This window comes from Tachypleus tridentatus, chromosome 11 (genome assembly GCF_004210375.1).
Source record: "Tachypleus tridentatus isolate NWPU-2018 chromosome 11, ASM421037v1, whole genome shotgun sequence".
Classification (NCBI taxonomy): Eukaryota; Metazoa; Arthropoda; class Merostomata; order Xiphosura; family Limulidae; genus Tachypleus; species Tachypleus tridentatus.
In genome coordinates, this window is record NC_134835.1 from 86,882,768 (window position 1) to 86,905,354 (window position 22,587).

General features: G+C 31.6%; 1 protein-coding gene across 6 annotated transcripts in view; it reads left to right on the forward strand.

The window, feature by feature from the left end:
• Nucleotides 1–22,587, forward strand: part of LOC143232687 (poly(rC)-binding protein 3-like) — a 227,109-nt gene that overhangs the window by 111,971 nt on the left and 92,551 nt on the right. The gene's annotated exons all lie outside the window — the stretch shown is intronic.

The following is a 22,587-nucleotide window of genomic DNA, read 5'->3' on the forward strand; positions in this document are numbered from 1 at the left end:
CAAGATAGATTTGTTTTCTTAAAATACATTGGTTGGTTTTTTAATTTCGCGCAAAGCTACACGAGGGCTATCTGCGCTAGTCGTCCCTAATTTAGCAGTGTGAGCTTAGAGGGAAGACAGCTAGTCATCACCATCCACTGCCAACTCTTGGACTACTCTTGCATCAACGAATAATAGGATTTACCGTACATTATAATGCCCCCATGGCTGAAAGAACGAGCATCTTTAGTGTGACAGGGATTCGAACAAGCAACCCTCAGATTATGAGTCACCCGGACATGCCGATTGACTCGTTAAAATATGATTAATAGTTAAAGATGTACGTATGTAAAGATATATATACACACAAACACACAGGTCTGTAGACCAAAATGTCCACTTAACATTAATGTTTTCTTGTGCAGTACAAATAATGTGCATGATGAGGGCTGCATATTATTCAGTGTCATGAACCCCGAAGTCTCAGAAAAGGATCTTGTATAAAGTAATCTTTGAAAGCAGTCTCTTCTGATTTTTGTAAACATTTAGTTTATTTATTCGATTATGTACATTCCAAGTCTTTTTTGTGCTATTTGTATTGTCCGAGACAGTGGATGTTATATAACTGAAGAAGACAGGTTATAAGATATAAAAGTTATGTAAAGAGTACCGAAATGCTTTAGTTTTTTACTTCTGACCATCCTATGTTTAATTCTGTGAAAGGTGGATATAAACTGTTCCATGTACTTACAACCAAGATACTTTTATGCTGCAACATAATGCTTTCTGGGGAATTTTTAACGGACTTATACTGTAATATTATACGTTTTTGTTTGATTTCCTTTCTTGCAGTTCCGTTGATATGTTTGAAACGTTGATGATACTATCATGTACAGTTTATTTGAGAATATTTACTTTTTTCTGAGTTGGAGACTAGTTTGACCAGTACACATTATTTTGCTTCGTGAATGTGAATTAAAGTTTCCAGCTAGCATACTTTAGATGAAGTTTCATTCAATGTTATATCAGAATTATTTAGTTTCAGATTTAGTTTTTAATTCTTGACGCATGTGTGGTAGTGTATTTTTGTAAGTTATCTATCATGTGTGGTAGCGTATTTTTGTTAGTTATCTATCATGCATGGTAGCGTATATTTGTAAGTTATCTATCATGATGTTTGAACAAAATTATATAAGTCGTGCCATAATCTCAGAGCGACCTTTCTTTGGGACAGAGAGAATTCCGATATCTTATATTATATTATATTGGGAATAGCTTACGTTTAGACAGCGATACGAAATGTACAAGTCTACAAGAGGACTGTTTATGGCTGCTTAGTTCTGTTTCTGATATTATTTACACGTATCGTAGGTCAGGGAATGTGAAATCCTGTATCTCTGATTAGCATAAGCCATGTAAGTGTCTTCCTGACTTAGTTATCTTTGGAGTTATCTCACTTCACGTGTTATAGAAAGAAGGCGCAATAACTCCTGCAGTAAAAATTAATACAAGTACGACCTATGTAGTTGTAGTTATGCAAATGAAAATGTTTAATATTTACGCGATAATTTGCATTTTTCGTGTGTAATTTTTTTCTGTCACTTTCTACGTACATTTATAAAATAGTTTTTATTGTTTATCAATAATACATCAAGAAACCTGAGGAAGATTCATATTTTCAAAAGTGTAAAACTCCCCAATTGACTTCTATTCAAGTTAACATCAGAGAGGGTTTCAGTTAGTCAACCACTGACTATTATTATTTTCAACCATTTCACTACCAAGTTACTTTCGGTTGTGCTGGGAACATCTGTGTTTCTTACTCATATGTTCTCATCCTTGTCTTAGTATATATTATATTTTCTGAAATTTTCAATTTGATTCACATGATATATTTATGATTATAAAATGTCTATAGCCAGATTGAAATATTAAGATGTGAAATGTAATAAACCAGTAATTAAGTATCTTTTTACCTGATGAGTCTCTTTATAAAGATTGCATGGCCAATGTAATACATATAGAAACAATTCATTAAAATAAGTAAGGTTTTTGTCTATATCTAGGCTTAAAAGGACTATAGTTCAAACGTCATAATTATGAAGTTTATATAAATACATGCAATCCTGGATAAAATTTCACGAAAATAGAACATCTGTTGTGTTGACGTAACAAATAACTTAAATACAGTGGAGAATTTTCAAAACTAATAAGTTCATTGGAAGAAACATTAATTGATATTCTTTTAGTTTATTGTTTCATACCATAGTTTTTGGGGTTATGTTCAGTGCGTACTTTTTCTTTACTTATAAGTTTAGTACTCTATATTTCCAGTAAGTTTCATAACACTAGCAAATCAAGCAATGTAACAAGATTAAGTAAGAATTTCTAACTTTTATAACACTAGTTGCAACTCTTTGTTATTCATATATGTATGCTTTAGTATCTCACATTGATTTTTAAATACGGCCTGGCATGGCCAAGCGTGTTAAGGCGTGCGACTCGTAACCTGAGGGTCGCGGGTTCGCATCCTCGTCGCACCAAACATGCTCACCCTTTCAGCCGTGTGGGCGTTATAATGTGACGGTCAATCCCACTATTCGTTAATAAAAGAGTAGCTCAAGAGTTGGCGGTGGGTGGTGATGACTAGTTACCTTCCCTCTAGTCTTACATTGCTAAATTAGGGACGGCTAGCACAGATAACCCTCGAGTAGCTTTGGGCGAAATTCAAAAACAAACTACTGATTTTTAAATTAAAAAATCTAAATATTTCTTACTGTCGGCACATAACTGGTGAACTGACAATTTTAAATTAATATAAACCTACTAAGTTACCATTACTAGTGTGTTATTAATGTTAATCCAACATAGATAGCTTCTTAAATTCTCCACAGCTTATTCGTTTCATACCTGTTCATCCACTGCTTAAACGTTCGATGAAAGTGCTTTATAACTTGAAAACACTTATCTTGAGTAACCATATTATAGGATGTCTTTGTGTAATTTCTATCTTCTGAATTATGAGAGTCTGTTTTAGCTAGAATTTTTAATTATTTTGAAAACTATCAGTATTATCTTATACGAAATTAAAATGAATTATTTTTTCTGTTGATATTGTATTCATTTTGTAGAATATTACTATTTATTACTATTATGAACTAAATTGAAGAAAGATAAAACGTTAGTTTCTGACCTATTTTCTTCAGTGTTATAGACCTTGCAATAGTTTCTGTACTTATTTCATGTTTCTCATTTTATCCCGATTGGAATAATTAATGAAAGTTGTTTCTTTATCATCTTGGGTGAGGAGTAATAGATTCGTACATGTCATGAAACTTTTATATTAGGCTTGTTACATTTATTTTTAAACACTACACTCCATATCTAATCCCTTATGTATTTTTCAGAATTATAAAACATATATTAATAGGAGATCTCCCATTTAGCAAATTATTCTATATTTTACTTAATAAAAATGTTCTTTTATTTTCAATATTCTTCTCTTACATTGTTATGTTTCATATTGTGGTAACTTTTAAAGCTATTTCAAATTCGGTTAGTAATTTAGAGAACAATCACAAACAGTAACAAGTTATCTGTGCAAAATAACTGAATAAATTACTTATGAAAATACCTATTATTGATAGAGGGCACTGACACTGGAAAATATAGAAGAAATAAAAGTTATGTTTGTACTTTAGGATGAAAATTTCTAGAAATTAAAATAAAATGAATAATAAATAGTTAGAGTATATTTTAGCGTGCCATTTCATTCACAACTCACGACATCAAAACAATAATTGAAACAAAGCACAGGAACAGATATTTCATGGAAAGGATTTTTGTGAGAACGCCAACGTCATAAAACGTGTAACAAGTTTCTTCTTTACCTTTACAAGTTCCTGTCGCATGTTAAACTTCATTTAATCAAGTTAAAACACTTTGATTTTATATCAGATTTATGCTTCTTTGGTACATCAGAAAATAACTTTGCTCCCATTACATTTAGTTCCATTTTACGTACCTAATCAAGTGTGCAAAAACAAACTGATAAAGTGACTATTTACTGCCTACCTTTAACAGTATATAAAATATTTGCCTGCATAACTGAATATTTGGAATAAATCTGGAAGATATGACGTTCTGAAAATTTCTCGATTGAGTGGATTGACGCAAACAATATATTTGTTGATATTAATGTTGATGTATATTTGTTAAAACATTTCACTGTACTGTATTAAATAAATGGACTTTTTTTGGTGTATCTAATTATTGAAATTTTACTTCTGATAAAATTTATTACACAACCAAAAGAATTTTTATTTTAGAAAGAACTTAAGTAGCATGAACTTAAAAGATTATCGATTTGAAACAGAAATTCAATTACACTAAAATCCATGCACGCAAGCATGACAACCATCAACCGTGACGGAACCCGTGATTCTACTCTTAGAGCAGTTTACAGGTTGTTGCATTCATTACAGGAAAATTTCTCTTAATTTAACTTTATGAACATATGAAGGCTTCCGTATTAGAACAACCAGTAGATTAATTTGTTATACAACATGAATATTCAAGTGTTTAAGATCACTCCTGCTAATTAGTAGTGTGTAATAACATTTAGAAGACCTAACAGACAAAGATATGTGTTGGCTTATAATACTTGTACTACGTAGATGTTAAGGAATATGCTACTGTAGACTTGACTGGTAGCTAAAGCTTTTCCAATAGAATAATTGCAGTGTGACAGCTCCAAGTGTAATTAGTGACGCGTTTTAAGAAAATTAAACATCAGAAGTATTAATACTGTAACAGTGTCATAATTTCTATTCTCTTAATTATTTTTTTCTATTTTAATATATCGTTAAGCTGCTAAAGCGCCGTATCTTACTAAAATTTTGACGAAGAGTTAAATTGTAATTAATGTTTGCCCTGAGAACTAATTGATACAGTATAATATACATACATATTACTCTGTGCATATGACAGGTGGTATACATAATTGGATTCGTGAATACACATAATGTGTTGTATTATTGTTTAGGGAGATACACGCGCAGGAGGACAGGAAGATTTACTTGACAAGCACATTACTACTAAGAGGTTGCTGAAGTAGCTTTTTGAAGTTAAGCAGGAAAACGTGTTCTACAGAGAGTTAAAGTTGGCAAAGTTCATAGTTATATCGAACATCCATTATTAACTTTGTTACCAAAAAAGACACAAACTGTACATTAGAATTAAACTTTACAACGCATCAAACGAAGACAAACTAGTAAAAATTTCTGGACACAACAAAGTTACACGTTGACCAACAACACTTGATTATCTTCATCTAGCTAAAGAAGAAGGTCAAATTAAAACTTAACGATAATCAAACTGTAGCTGGGCTGAGACAAAAAGCAAGATATAAAATTGACTGTGTTTTTTAATAATTTCTATCAATTGCATTAAAGTTATTACAATATGACTAATTTTAGTACCATTAGAAGATCGGCCACCAACCTAGAAATGTCATATTCGATTATCCTATGCTCAAACACATCAATTAGAACATAAATATAATATAAAATTTGCGCTAACTTGAAAGCTGCGATATTTTCTAGATGCTTACTTAAAGCAAGTAAGAGTGGACTTTTAAAGACAATCCAAGACCTAAAAATACATACATTAATTTTAAATACAGTGCAATTAAAATTATAGAAAGGTAGATTGGTACTAAATAATATATGTATATGACCTGGGTTGGGACCTTGACCGACACGTCTTTAGTCTTTACCTATAAAATAAAATCAAAAATTAATGTACAAATAAAGTTATACATGTACAGAAACATTTCCTTGGAATAGTATTTTCACTAGCAGAAAAAAGAAAAGAAAATGAAATTATTTTACCAATACTAGTTGACTAATGGGTAATACTTCCAAACAACACAAGCTACCTACATAGATCAAACTAAAATATATATACTTAGATGATTAAATATAATGTTCAAACTATATCACTTGTAATGATTAGAATGCACTGTTTCATCAGTGAGATACACTCAATACTATTTATATTTTCGACCGTAAACCCAATAATATCTCACGTAATTTAGTCAACTCAGAATATTTAGGTCAGTCCCATGTCCATAAACTAATATTTCAGTGTGAAATAATCTTAATGATAAAAATTACAAATTTAAAATGAATGCAATGTATAATTAACATTATAATAAAATAATAAACATTAAAGATAAGAAAAAATATAAATTGATATATATATATTTACGTTGATATGTTACGTGTTTTAGTCGAGACTAATTAACAACTCTCTTAAAATATATTTACGCTAAGAAAAGAAACAACTTGACTAGGTTGTCTATATCAGAGGTTCTTAACTTTTTATAAATATTGTTGTTCAGTCGTGACACAGTAACTAGCTTAGTTCAAATACACCTGTTTTACTAAAAAATATAAAGGCTTATTGTCTAATTTTAGATATGCTCGCGATCCTTTCACATATTTTGTAAAAAACAATTTAGGATTTTGACCGTTTGGTTGTGAAACGTGGTCTATGATAATTTTATCATATTTAAATATTGCATGAAAATAACATTTTTAAAACAAAATAAAAACTTTAACTAGGTTACTTCCAGTACATACGTGATAACACTTCAAATTTTGTGTTGAAAATCTACGGATTTCTAACACAAAATTATTTATTTCTTAACATACCCATTGTTTGCGAATAAGAAAAAAACTATTTTCGAATACTTTCGCCACCACTGTTCAATATAGGGGAAGAATGATTACTAACAGATCTTATAAAAGTTAATTTATCCACATGTAAGTTTAGGTATGTAAATCTGGTACTCAGTTAGAGCTCAGATGATTTTTATGGTAAGCTGTACTCGTATTATGCTTTATAAATTTTCAGCCTAATTTTGAAATTGCCTTATCTTTTTCTTCTATTTGCCAAATAACATAAATTAACGAGAAAGATACTGAAAATTTAAATATCAATGTAAAAGAAAAATTTTAAATATTTATTAAGTTTCTGTTGTATAGTAATAACCTGTCTTTTTAAATATTTCTTATGTTTCTGTTGTATAGTAATAACCTTTCTTCTTTCCATCGAATATTTTCTGTTCATGTAATTTTAATTAATAAAAAATACACGTGATATATTGTTACTTTCAAGATAATAAGTTATCAACTTCTCAACCTTCTGTAGAAATAAAATTTGCTTTTCAGCAAGAAATAACCCTTTAAAGAAGCGAAGATGACATTAAAATATTGTGTGTGTGAGAGTATTTTAAGAAATCATTTGAAACTAATGAAATGTTCATTGTAAGGAAGAAGTGAGAGACATATTTTCTTTTCTTTGTCATAACCGCTCGAAATATGAAAGCAAAGTGTTCCGACTTTTAAATTTCATTCATTGTCTATGACTAACAGTGAACATTGCGAATGTTCTTAAAAGATCATATGCCATATTTGATAATCCATTGTAAAACCAACGATACCATTGATCGAAAGAAATGGTAATCCCAAATCGTAGGAAGGCAAAAAAGTACTTATTCAAAAAATCATTTTTTTTCTCTAAGATCGTGGATCTTTAGGGAATATTCATTTTCCTGTCTTTTAATTATCTGCCTGAACGGATCTTCGTTTTACTGTTGAATATATTAAAGTATCTTGTGATTTTAGTGGAATTTAAGTTAACACAGTATGTATCAATTATGATCAATGTTTTATGTATTATAGCTAGTCTAACTATTATTTTATATAATTCATGTTTCTGTCCTAGGAAGTCAACAAACTCTATACAGTTTGATTTATTATGCTGTATAACAGACAACTATCCTTGCATATTCGGTTGACATTTATCTACAAAGAAAATATAATGATGTCACAGATTTGATCGAATTTTCACTTCTTTCCACACACACATATATATATAAGCTTCTTAAGATATTTGTAGAGTCGTATCTTATTAGTTCTGCCGTTCTTAAGACGAGCACTATGATGTTTTTTTATGCCTGTGAGACTGGTTGGCTTATCACAACTATTTATCGTTTTCAAGTATAGTTATTTCCATGGAATCAGGGATTATATACTATATATACATATTGTGTGTGTTTGTTACCATAAGTGTACCGTGTGTGTTTGTTTCCACAAGTGTACCGTGTGTATTTGTTACCATAAGTGTACCGTGTGTGTTTGTTTCCATAAGTGTACCGTGTGTATTTGTTACCATAAGTGTACCGTGTGTGTGTTTGTTACCATAAGTGTACCGTGTGTATTTGTTACCATAAGTGTACCGTGTGTGTTTGTTACCATAAGTGTACCGTGTGTATTTGTTACCATAAGTGTACCTTTGTTATATGACAGGTGAGTCTTACTTCTCAACACTACTCACATTTCTCGTAACTTTTTTAATTTTTTGTTCGAATATGATCAATGTTTTGTGTATTAAAGCTAGTTTAACTTTTATTTTATATAATTCATGTTTCTGTCTATACACTTTTATTTATTATGCTTTATAACATACGACTATCCCTGCATATTCTGGCAACAAATTTGTGACTTGTGGATGTAAATGAAATGCAGGAAGTAACTTGTTTGAATGTTACTTTGTTTACTTGCACTGCGATCCATATTTTCGAGCGACTGTGTAGAATTACGCGACAAAATGTAGATAGACGTTTTGTTTATCACTTTGTGTAATTCATAAAGACGGCACTTAGTGTTTGAACTTACGGTGCCACAATAGAATGCTTCACATATATCCTAAAACACATTTTTCTGTTACTATACTTTTTACCAAGTATATTTAGAAGTTTTTCTGACAATTTCTCTTTTCCACTCAACGTAATGGCACGTAACCCTCTATAATCGTTTAAACTGTATACCCAGAAAGCTGGTAGAATTAATTAATTATATTTTGTTAAGTTGATCTCTCTCTTCCTATTAAATGAAATACAAGATGCTACTTATTTTTTCCCCTGGGCAACAAAATTACAAGAGGTCACGTTACATGCATTAGATCTATCTATTTTCATTCTAGAGGACCGCTAAAGTACTGTCCCAACGTTTAACTCGTGTGTATGAAGTGTGAATGCCTATATAGTTTATTTTTGTTTTGTATGTCAAACTATTTAAATGAAATACTCTGTAATTTGGCACAGTTTAAACAAAAGTGACTTCAGAAATGACAACAGAATATTCCAATGTTCATGTTCGACAAAAAATCCTATACCACAGTCAGCTGAAAACTACGGTTTATAACTATACATATCTCAGTTCTGTTAAGTTAAGATAATATTTTTAACGAAGGTTCATATACACCATAAAATATTTTATTTTCTAAAAACTTAACAAATATTTATATACTAATATAAATGATTGTTTTATTCTGCAATCATATTGTTTTAAATTATTCATAAATAATGTTCAATTAAAGGAGCTCTTATCTCAAAACAAAGATTTATTATTACCTTTTTACAAAAAAGTGGTTACTAATCACCTGTCAATCATAATACCACTAGTTGTTGAATACCAAGTAAGTAAAATATATGATTTGCCCAGTCACATTACTCAAAATAATTCTTGGAAAACTAAAACGTACAAGTAATTTATCAATAAATCAGTGTTTTGTTTTCAAATATATAACTGTCATCACAAGTTGGACTGTGAAATATAGTTGCTGACACTGAATCCCAAACTCTTATAAAAACTAGAGAAAAATTTACTCTTTTTGACTTAATTGCTGTTTAAAATATTTCGTTTTGCCAATGGTTATCAAAATATAATTTTGGTGGATTTTTGCTTTCACATATAATTGTAAAACCAGTACTTGTATATGAATCTTATGTCAATACGCTTTTTATAGTTTCACAGCAGTGTAACATTATAAGTTAGTAGTATATTAATCTGAAGTTAATATGATGTCCACAGTTTCATATGAAGCATCATAACATGGAAGTATATGAATCTAATGATAACCCTTATAACTTCGTATTATATGACTGTAACAGAAATCATTATGACTAGGCAGTATATAAATGTGTTATTAATATATTGTGTACAGTTCCGCAACTGCTGTATAATATAAGGTCTCATATTACCTTCTTTAATTGAGACGACATTCAAAATCCTTCTAACTTAACAAAGCTGTTTATCGTTCAAATCGCTTATAATATTCTTGGATTTGAACTATTTAGTCTTAATTGATGTTAGCGTTTAAAGAGTAACTGTTATGATGTTCTTATACAATCAGAAAAAGTTATCACTAATGTGTTTCTACTAGCATTGAATTAAGTCCTCATGTGAACTTTATTATTGTTTTATCATTATGAGGAGCCATATTGCTGTATAAACTAGTAAACATAGGAATGTATAAAGTATTCCCGACTGGAGTTTTGATGCACCATTTTCTACTTAAGAATTTATCTACTTTCATTTAGAATGTTTTAAAGTTACGCCAGGTTTAGTTTCGTTACAGGAATTGAGAAACAACAAAACCAAAGCCATGGATATTCATATTAGATCCATTGATTTGAAAGTACATCTTTAACCTACCGATTCGCAGGCTTCTAGATTTTCTTATGCTGTGGAAACACATATCTTATTTGAAAATAAACACTAACAAAAATTATTCGCCTGTGATACAATTTTAAGATGTGATCTGTTGTTTCTGATGAAATGCAGAACTTATAGCATCAGTGTTTGTCAGTTCACTGTTCCATGCTTGGTTGAGATATGCGATATTCTATACAGCAAAGTTTGTGTCGTGACTGTTGGCGCGTGCAATAACCAAGTTAAGTGACGCTCTACTAAGCCTTGTGTCATCCTAACCTACACAGTCCATGATCTATCAGGCTGAGTAGATGGCCGACTTTTAAATGCAGGCCCACACTCCTAAGCAGCTATGTTGAACGTCGACGTCTGAAACATGTGTATTATACGTCAGAACGCAAGAGGAAGACACTTTCTCTGGAAGTATTCCAAAACATGTGAACATATGTCAAAGATCATATGCTAAACAGGCTTAGCTACCCAAGCCTTTGTTAAGATAAGCGTGTCGAAATGCAATTTTAAAGAACTCTTACATTATACCTTAAAGCAAAAGCGATGCGCGTGCAACATAATAACAGTAATAATGTATGCTAAAAACTATGTACGACTTCCTAAGTGAATATACAACAACACTACTTTAACTGAGAATAAAACCACTATAACACATATAGTGTTATAACTAATTTATAACTAAGATGTAACTAAGTTTCATCTAAAGATACCGTTGTGTGTTCAAGTGTACTTATTGTTTCCTTCAATCATACCTACCGAAAATACTTATTGTATAAATAAATACTTATTAAGTACAGTTAATAACCATTTGCGATAGGCTATTATTGATAAACACCGTTAAAATATTTATTAACATTTTGATATTATTTTCTGGCTGAATATTAGTGAAAGAATCAGTAAATACACTCAGTTAATTAAATGATCATTGTGTTGTCACGAGCAGTCCTTCGAGCTTGTGGAATACATTATGTGAGGCTACTTCTCAACAAAATTTAAAAAATCTTATAACATGAACATATAAAAAACAATCGTTAGACCACTTTCATTAAATAGGACAGTACTTGTTACTTAGTTTCAGTTAATTTAAGACTTATTTGTTAAGAAGCTCGTCTCAGATCTTGTTACAATATTAAGTTATCGTATGCGACATCTTAATGGTATTTGAATAAACCACGAAATAATAACAACCTCAGAAAAACTCACTATATAATAACAACACCTGAAAGACTCACTACATAATAACAACACCTAAATAACTCAAAACAAAATAAAAAAACACCTGAATAACTCAAGATATAATAAAGAAACACATGAATAACTCACTACATAATAACAACACCGGAATAACTCAAGACATAGTAACAAAATATCTAAATAACTTACTATATAATAGCGAAACACCCGAATAATCCACGGCGTAATAACACCATTTGAATAAACCATGACATCAGATTAATACTTAAATTACTCGTGACATCAAAACAATACTTGATAACACTGTTTCACGATGCAAGTACAGATATTTCATGTAAAGGTTTTTGATAACAACATCAACGTTGTAACATGAGCAGTAACTTTCTATTTTACTTTGAACAGTTTCTGTCGTCTTAAAATGTATTCAATCAAGTTAAAGTACTTAGATATTATTTCAGGTTTATGCTCATTTGGGAACTTCAGAAAATAATTCTATTCCTATCGCATTTTGCGTACCTATCACATATGTGAAAACAAGTTATTAAAGTGAATATGACGTTACTGTCTATCTTTAATAAGAAGGAAATAGCAAACACAAAATTCGGTATATAAGAATAGCACCATTCTCCAGCCTCTTATTACTTATACGAATAAATTATCTATTCCAGATTATCTTAGATGAATACTGAATCTACCTAAAACAAATCTGTTGTTTTGAGTCATAATATTGATAATAAAATACGAGAATCTAGTGATATAAAAATATTGAAATGCTTGTAAACGTTATGTAGGTTCAAAGCCCAATGCCCCTGTTCGGTATTTTTTAAATAGATTATTTCTTTGCTGAGTTAGCTCTCGTGTAATAATTAGCTATTATAAACACCTTTAGAATGTAGTGTTTGCTATAATGTTTAATTTAGGGTAATGTGTTTTCTTAGAGTTTCTTCTGATGAAGTAATTTTGCCTAAGGTTTACGGGCCTGGCATGGCCTAGCGCGTTAAGGCGTGCGCTTCGTAATCTGAGGGTCGCGGGTTCACGCCCGAGTCGCGCCAATTATGCTCGCCCTCCCAGCCGTGGGGGCGTTATAATGTGACGGTCAATCCCACTATTCGTTGGTAAAAGAGTAGCCCAAGAGTTGGCGGTGGGTGGTGATGACTAGCTGCCTTCCCTCTAATCTTACACTGCTAAATTAGGGACGGCTAGCACAGATAGCCCTCGAGTAGCTTTGTGCGAAATTCCAAACAACAACAACCTAAGGTTTATATAGTAAAACTTTCAATGACACATTTATAAAGGCAAGGAATAAATAACCAAATGACATGATCAAACAAACAAACAAACATCAATATAAAATCTAAAACACTGGGCTTGACTAACAACCCACTGGCATGGTCAAACAAACAAACACACATCAGTATAAAATCTAAAAGATTGGACTTGTCTTTCTCCAGAATGTCTTGTTTGTTGTTTTTTTGTTAACTTTTTGTGATTTTTTTGTTTTTACATCTTTAGAATTTTGTTGGAACTGTTGTTACCTCATGTATTTCATTTTGAGATACTGGAGCGCAACAACAGTTACAATAATTATCTGAAAAAGTGAAATGAAAATCTCACAATATTGCAAGAAACAGTGTGATCACAACAGAAAATAATGTGAAACAGACTGTAAAGGGAGGATCTTTCAACTTCAATTGAGCTGTTATAATTCTCAGTTTCTATGCACTGTCACAAAATAAGTCTAAAATACTGTACGATTTACAGTAAAGATAAAAGAATAGAATAATGAAGTCTGAAATACAACAAAAGCAAATAAAAATAAAGATTTTCCACTGATGAAAATTACCTTATACTTTGAAAGGCATTACCCATCTCTGTATTAAACGACACAAGTTCACTCAAATGACGCAAGCACTGTTAATAGAAATGAAATGAAATAATAATAATAATAAAAAAGAAATATAAGTTGTTGTTTTTTTGCAAATTGAACAATTTCCAGTAAATAGGCTTGTAACTACGTATATGGCATCCCGCTAGTGCAGCGGTATGTCCACGGATTTAGAACGCTAAAATCAGGGGTTCGATTCCCCACGGTGGGATCAGCAGATAGCCCGATGTGGCTTTCATACAAAAAACACAAACACACACACGCAACGGCGTATATATATATATATTTATAACAATGACTCTATACAACAGAATTTAGACGTTAACTTAATCGAACAGAACTAAAGCACCACAGCAAGAGTCAGACCCAAGGATATTACTATTAAAGAGCTTCATTGATGGTGCAAATCAACATAACTGTAAATCAGTTTATCGATCACGTCTCAAAAGAACGATTTGACATAGAATTGTGCAAGTAATAAAACAAATTTGGATAGTTTTCTCTAGTGTTTAGAACTAAACACAAAAGGGTGAAACTCTATAAAATTGATAAATACGTTTTGTAGACTGAATGGTCGAAATGGTGATTGAGTATTTCGTATCTTCATTAAAGAAAGTAAATATAGGCTAATGTGTATAATACAGTATAGGCTGATGTATGTAATTCAATACCGCTAAGCTCATTATACTTCAATAAGTCAAAAGTTTAATAGAAAAATTTACCCAAAGTGTATTTACTTTTCACAACTTTCAAAATACCAAAGAGCTGTTCAGTTCTTTTCTCATTGAAAGTTATTGTAAACGTGTCATATAATATCCATGATTTTTTATATATTAAAATACATTCTTGAAGTGAAACTAGAAGTTATTGTATATATGTATTTATTACAAAACACTACAACATTTCAACTCTTCGGTTTTTCTATTCTTTATTATGACTTCAAAAATCACTCTTAAGTATGTTAGTTTACCACTTTTCAAATAACCGTTAGTAATCCGTATTAAATACGTATTTTGTCAAAGTGTACAGTCCTTGTATTAAGTTTTTATGTTTTCTCAAAAATAAATTAGTTTTAATATATGTATCAAATATAGTTTCCTTTCTTCTTATTCCTTTATTATGTTTTTTATTAACGTTTTATTTTAATTATACCTTCTATGTTATTATAGAAAAGCAGTTTATTTACTATTTACAGAATAAATCTGGCACATTTGACTGTGATTTCAGTTTGGTTTATGACACCAACTCCAGTTGACTGTCTATGTCCTTATTTTTGACGTCAGTTTTGTCTAGCTTATTTCTTTCGTATATTGGTAAAAACTAACTTTTTTACATACCTTATCTAAATTCGTGTTTATTATTGTTTGTTGGTAATATTTTCTAGGAGACTATGTGTTAGTTTGGGTTACTTATTACTTTTAGAAGCCAGTGCTGAGTTGCTTGTTGATACATCTCATGTCATTAATGTATAGTTACTGGTTTATGTTACGTATTTCTAATGTTATAGTGACTTTCTTATCGATAATGCGTACTTTTAAGTTTGGTTCTGGATCTTTTATTAACACTCCATAGTTCTATTAATATTAAATTACTTGTTAAAATTAAATATTTCTGAGCTTCCTACTGATGCTACTTATTACTGAGGTTGGTTTTGAGTTTCTTCTCAATACTACTCATTGTTGAGGTTACATAATTTTCAGAATGGTTTTGGGTTGCTTGTTGATGCTATATATTTCTAATATTGTGCGTTGTTTCCTGATGCTACGCGGGTTTGATATTCTTGTTGGTTTTCTGTTGATTACACGTAATTCTGGGGTAAGTTGCTTATTGCTTTTTTGGTATTAGTTTTGAGTGGTTTCTTCCTGATACATATTTATGATGTTAACGTGTGGTTGCTTGTTGTTATTATGAATCTCTGATATTGATTTTTGGGTTGTTGAGTTGCTTTGATTATAATTATATATGTTTGAAGATATATTTCTTGAGAGCATGTGATGTAATATACAACACTTTATCACTTGCGAGTTTCAAATTCAAATATTTCAATCCATTTTTGTGTCTTTCTATGCAAAGATAATACGATAGAATTGCTGTATTTTTGGTCGAAGGCTTATATCTTTCTTGTAATAAGCACGCAGAGGTTATCAGAATACAAAATGCCGTAAAAGAAAATTTTGAGATTATACGCACAGCTTTAAATTCGTGGTCCCAGATCTATCCGTCCATTAGAATCTGTCAAATTAAATCAAGCTATTCACTTTCTATAGTAGTACTAGTTAACCCAGTTCGTCGTCTTTACCCAAGACAAACACAGCGAAAATAACTTCACATTAAGAGAGCGCCTGGCGCCATGACAACATAGACAAATAATAAAAAAAAAAGGGTCATACGTCATTCTGCGATTTTATGCGATTCCTGTGCAGTTTTGTACAAGTCGGTCAAGAGAAAAATCCATTAGCTCACATTTTCAACATTGTCAAGAAATTGTTGTCGTCCCATAGCATTCTTAAACACGGTGATGAATCAGACTTCGACAACAATGATTTCTTTGTCCCTTTGCTTGACTGACACGTTCCCTTGTTGTTGTTCTTTGTTTTATAATCACCACCATTTTACATCCTAATTTGAAAGGTCTGTAGAATGTAATGTACGTCAGTTTACTGCGTCAGATAAAGTTATTAGTGTTCATTCACCAGTTACTACAGACGTTCACGTGCATATTTATAGTGCGAGAGTTGCTTCCTTATCTAAGCAGTTGCCACATTCAACAACGGAGATACATAATATGTAAGAATGTGAGTTATTGTAAGTTGTGTAACATGAAGATTTGCTGGTCAAGCTCATGTATACAGTTAAGTATCTTGTCCGCAGATAGCCAGACTCTTAAACATCCACAAACAAAATTACACCTGGTCCTTTCAGATTGAAAGAATTTTAAAGAAATCAAAAAAACTAAATGCATATTTTTCTTATCTCTTATTGCTTGGCATAAAAATGTCTAAGCCTTTATTCATTAAATCTACGAATTTAGAACAATTCATAGGAAGTATAAAAATGGCATGTGTGTGACTATATAAAGTGATTTTCTACATTTCTAGTAAAATATGAAAAGTTCCAACACCTCTTAGGAACTCTAAGTTCTATGCATGGACTTTAAGAAGAAATTTTAATATATCTTAGCGAGTTTGTATTTTTACATTAAAATATATTGTATTAATTGAACTATTCGTTTGATCAGTTAAACTGAGATCTTATTTTAAAGTACTGTACCTGCAAGTTCGCCGGAAAGATCTGACGTAGACGTCAAATTCTTGTACTGTTTTGTCAGAAGTAAAATCAAAACCTCAGCCAAGCTTCAGACAGATTTAGGGCAACAAAAACATCAAGGAGTGCTATTTTTACACTTATTGTTGGCACTTACTAAAAATATTTTTTGTGTGAGTACATTAAAATAAACGTTAAGGAAATATTTAACATACTGAATAACCTGGCATGCTCCCAGTCAATTCTAAGTTGACAATTAACGAAATCCAAATTATTAACAGAAATATAAAACAATTTTCTTTAAAAATCGATGAAATAATAGATCATATGAAAGGTATTACTGTTATGAACACAGTCGTATTTTTATCTGAAACATAAGTTCCAGTAGATACAATTTTTAATTTTTAGTGTAGTAAGTATGGCATCTTTTAACAATAGAACAACCATTATAAAAACCGTTTTTTATGATAGATTGAAGTCATTATAGAAACATTAAAAATAGACTATTTGTAAAATCTATTTTTGAACATTCTTTTTAATTTTTAGATCTATGTAGGCTTGATGATTTTGAAACCAGGATGATTTTAATTTCCATGGTATTACTATCCTATTTGATGGATTTAAACAAATATATATAAATATATATATTTATAAAATATTTTACTAGTAGTTAAGTACGTCGTACTTATTAATATGCAGTAACTGGTCATTTCATATATATATATATATATATATATACGCATGTACGATTATGATGAGTTTGTCTCATTATTTTCCTGATATAATGGATACCCGTCAGAGTTAAAATGCAGCATTCTGAAATCAGAATATTCGACAATAACATTCGAATATACCCTATGTGATATTAGAGCAGTGACGGAACCTATAGGTTCATTATTCTACCTCTAACAGTCTTTACTGTTGGAACAAAACAAATAAAGTTGAAGTGGTTCATGTGTTTTCTATAAATGTTCACTTTATTATACGTGCACAAAACATCACACGCTTCATGACATTTAGTATCTATAATTTGCACTCAAGACATTTCTAAAGCCATGCTGTTGTTGTTTCTATTGAAATTAAGAAACGTGGTTTAGGGATTGGTTGTCTTGTGGCGGGAAACAACTAATCACCGAACCGCGTTTCTGCTATGTTTATCGCATGGTTAAAGTCGAATTCGATTGTGACATAGTCTGATGTTTGTTACATTTTTAAAATTTGTGCGCTGTTTGCTTTTCATTGTCAGTATTGATTGTATTTATGAGAAATATCTTTAAAAGTAGCAATTCAAAGAAAGTCTTTGGCGCTCCAACTAAGACGAATATCCACTAATAAGACCCTTTGAAAGTCGGAAATATTTTTTCTCTTAATATAATGGCTGATAGTGCAGCAGATAGCTTACAACTTTAAAAAAGTAGACTATAACATCACCAGAGTCACTGTTTAAGTTAGGTATCAGTCTGCTACAAAAATACGCTGTGTTCTTAACCGTAATACATAACAACAGTCATTTTACCTAATTAAGTTTAAGACGAGTGGCGTAACTGTAAATAACCAAGATAATGTATGTTATAAATCTGACAATATCGTAGCTGAAGAAAATTGGAATTTCATAGCAATCACTGTCAGAAAATGGAATAAATAACCAGAAGTTAAATAACAGAATAAAGTACTATATTCTGACTTTAAATCTTTTACTGACACGTTTATATATAAACAACCTTCCCAATGCCTGATCTACCGTTAGATATATAGTAAAAAACAAAGAAAAATACACATTTTATTTTTAATATTTTACTAATTACTCCAAACTTGGGACAGATACAGTTCGTGTAAAATCAAATATTTTGAATACGAAATTTAAGACTTGGCACCTTTATCATTGTCACAATAAGATTTTAAAATTACGTAAAACATTATGAAAGAAATTTGGGGCAAGCTTCAAAAAGGAGAGGGGCTGACAGAAATGATATCCAATAAAGTATTGAAACAGGATTAAGGTGTTTTTTAATCAGTAAAAGATACAACATACAAAGTTAACTAGTTATAATTATCCTAACTTTTCATAGGGTACATTGGAATGTAAGATATATGCCTCGTATAAGTCATTTTAAAAAAGTTATAATAGGATACTTGAATAAAAATTGAAATTTCGGTGCACCTCGTTGGTTGAAATTTTGGGCAGGCATATCTCGTTACTTTTATATTACTATGGCAGAGTGATTTAAAGTAAAATTTCATGTACCTGAACATACCAGAATTGTTGTTTTCCAAAATCATTCTTTATTAATAGCGAATTCTATGAGAAATATTATCAGGTTGATCTACATACACTATAATTAGAATGTTTGCATGTTTCATATATCCACGCAAAATTACATAAGGACAACTGCGCTGGCTGTCCCAAATTTTAAACAGATGAACAAATGGGAATGGATTTAACCACTATCACCCACCGCCAACTCTTGGACTACTCTAATCGAATAGTGGGAGTTCACCTTCACTCTTATAATATTCCACATATATATATAAAGTATGGAGAGCGACTTTCCAGCCACAGACATTAGGCTACCTCAGGTATAAATAATTAGAAAACTCTAGAGCTATAGTATACTAACAAATAGACAATATTATCATATTACACTCAGAGAGAGATTAGGATAGGCGAATGAGCTATAATTGCAAGTGTGGCCTAGTACGAGACTGTGGATCTAAGAGCTCAATGTTCCTGTTCTATTATCACAAAATAAAAATCGCGTTTTGATCTTTGGAAGAAAAAGTGTCATAAGGGTGACTGTCAACTACCAGTAGTGGGTGAGATAATAACAGCCAAGAGCTAGCGTGGATGCTGTTGACTGATTGGTTTCCCTCTAGTCTATCAGCTCAAAATTAGTGATGGCCAAGAAGATGAATAACGTATTATACTGATGTAAAGAATAACACTGTGGGTTAAGTGCGTGCCGCACAGCAGCCCAAAAATTGTTCCTAGTTCAGTAAAGGTTGGATAGAGAAGTTCTATATAGAGGAAGGTATTTACCAATACCATAGTGACGTCATTCAGAAAAAGGTAACATACAGCAATATACACGTGTGTCCATGTGCATTCATTCATCGGGTGTCTTTTTATTAGGTCTCTGTGTGTTCAACCACTGTGCTTCCATTCTGAGCTGTGATTAATGTACTTTTCTCCTTCTCATTGGAGCCTCCTTTCGTTGGCTTTAATCAATAGACAAGAAAACTTAGAGGGATGACTGTCAGCAGCAGAAGCAGCTAGAGTCATAAAACGTTGATCGATAAGGATGGAGCGGGAACTATAACAATAAGAAACAATAGAGCCTTCTGTACCTCTCTATATTTATGAGTCTTATTGGTCTATTAAATTCGAAAATTTAAAGGTTTATTAAACCCCCAGGTCTGCAGAAAGTTTCATTATTTCCTGTACAGTTTCGCGAGTTATTTTAAAAGACGCAAAGATTCATCCAAGAGCGGAGTTTCCGTTTAATAAATAATTGAAATGGAGAATATAAGTGAATAAACATAGAGTGAGACGAATATATGTTTTTTCTTCCCAGAAGGAGAAGCGATGTTAAAGCAAGTTATAAATATAGATTTACACATTCCATCAGTGAGGGATTTGGGTTATCGAGTTTTTTCTTTCCAATTTTTTTTCTGTTTGTATATAGAATTTCCCAGAATGAGAAAGATTGGTTTATATTATTATTTTCGTAAAACACCGAATTAAACTAATGCATATTATTTAGAAGCTTAATAAATACGGGCCCGGCATGGCCAAGTGTGTTAAGGCGTTCGACTCGTAATCCGAGGGTCGCGGGTTCGAATCGCGGTCGCATCAAACATGCTCGCCCTTTCAGCCGTGGGGTGTTATAATGTGACTGTCAATCCCACTATTCGTTAATAAAATAGTAGCCCAAGAGTTGGCGGTGAGTGGTGATGACTAGCTGCCTTCCCTCTAGTCTTACACTGCTAAATTAGGGACGGCTAGCGCAGATAATCCTCGAGTAGCTTGGCGCGAAATTCCAAAATAAACAAAACTTTCTATTTTCACAACAAAAATAATTTTTGCTTTGCTAACATCTATTTTATTAATTCTTCCCCAATCCACAAAATCCGATTTCTGCTTTGAATATTTAAGTACCTATATATATATTTCAGTTTTTTTCTATTTCAACTGAAAGGTCCACCGCTGTTACAGCGGTAAGTATCCGAATTTACAACGCTAAAATCAGGAGTTCGATTTCCTGCGGTAGACTCAGCAGATAGCCCGATGTGGTCTTTGTATAAGAAAACACACGCACACACACTTAACTGAAAGATTATAGCACAGTTACATTTCATCGTATAATAACAGTATCATAAATCAACACTTAATGTAAGTGCGACTTTGGTAGAGAAAGAGAACGTACAAAAACATTAACAGCTTATCAAACCTGTCACATTGCTTATTAATGTGTCTATTTTGGGTGTGATGCAACATGTCACATCTTGTTACAAGGTATAATATATACATATATATGTGCCCCAATTTTTTGTCACTCTTATGTGTTCCCTTAACTGTTCACACCATTGTCTGCTTAGTTAGTAGATAAGAAAACCTGTTTTCTTAGAATGTTTGGTAACTTACAGTAACAATACGAAGTTTCACGAATTCGTTTTTATTTTGGACGTTGTTTATTTTTCTTTGTCTCATTGATGTCGGGTACTATTGTCATATGATGAACGTTACAGAGAACTACATTACCAAGATCGAAATTCAGTGTCCCCTGCTATTTGAGGAGGACCTAAGGTGGAGTCATGACGAAGGACCTGAATTGATCAGTTTTAGTCACATAAAGCGGAAACTGTGTACTCAGTATCAGTCTCTCAAAACTGTTACCTTTTCTGGATGTAACATCTGAGTGAAAACCCTGTAACGCTATTGAAACTTAAAACAAAATAAGAAATAACCATGAGTGCAGGTAACGTTCGAAGAATAATGGGTCATTATGAATAGTTATAAAATGAGTTTCGCGGTTATTTTTAATTTGTTACGATTTGTTAGTAAACCTCATCTATATATTTGGGGAGGTATGTATTAACGTGTTTTGCTTTTGTGTTACCTTTTCCTTCTGACCAGATCTACCACGCAGTATAAGTTTATGTATTGCAATCAAGTATTTAACTAAGAATATAAAAATATGTCATAATGTTGATGAAAATAGAATATCTTTAATGGTAAATTTCTCAGTGATTATTCGCATGTCTTGTGTGAAAAAGTTATTCATTTATTAGTGGAAAATACGTATTTTATTTCATTTTTTGTACGTTCAGAGTTTTCGCGGATTTCTGACATGACTACAAGCTATTCTTATTTGAAGACATTTTTATTTGCGAAATCTATTATGCGTCAGAAAACGTCGTGTTTGTTGCCTTTTATAAATAAATTAGGAAGTAATTTTATACATGCTATTTTAAATGCATTATTTTGACCAAACGTGAAGGCAATTTGCTGTTAGTAAAGCGCTAAAATACTTTTGAAAACGTTTCATGGTACACGAAACTGTAACTGAAAATACTTTACTTTGCGGAACAAACTTAATAACAGTACACTCAAGTCTCTACTATCGCCTTAATTTACTGGGAGACCTTGCATGACTCAATTCCACTGGTATTATACCGTATTCTGTAAGCGTG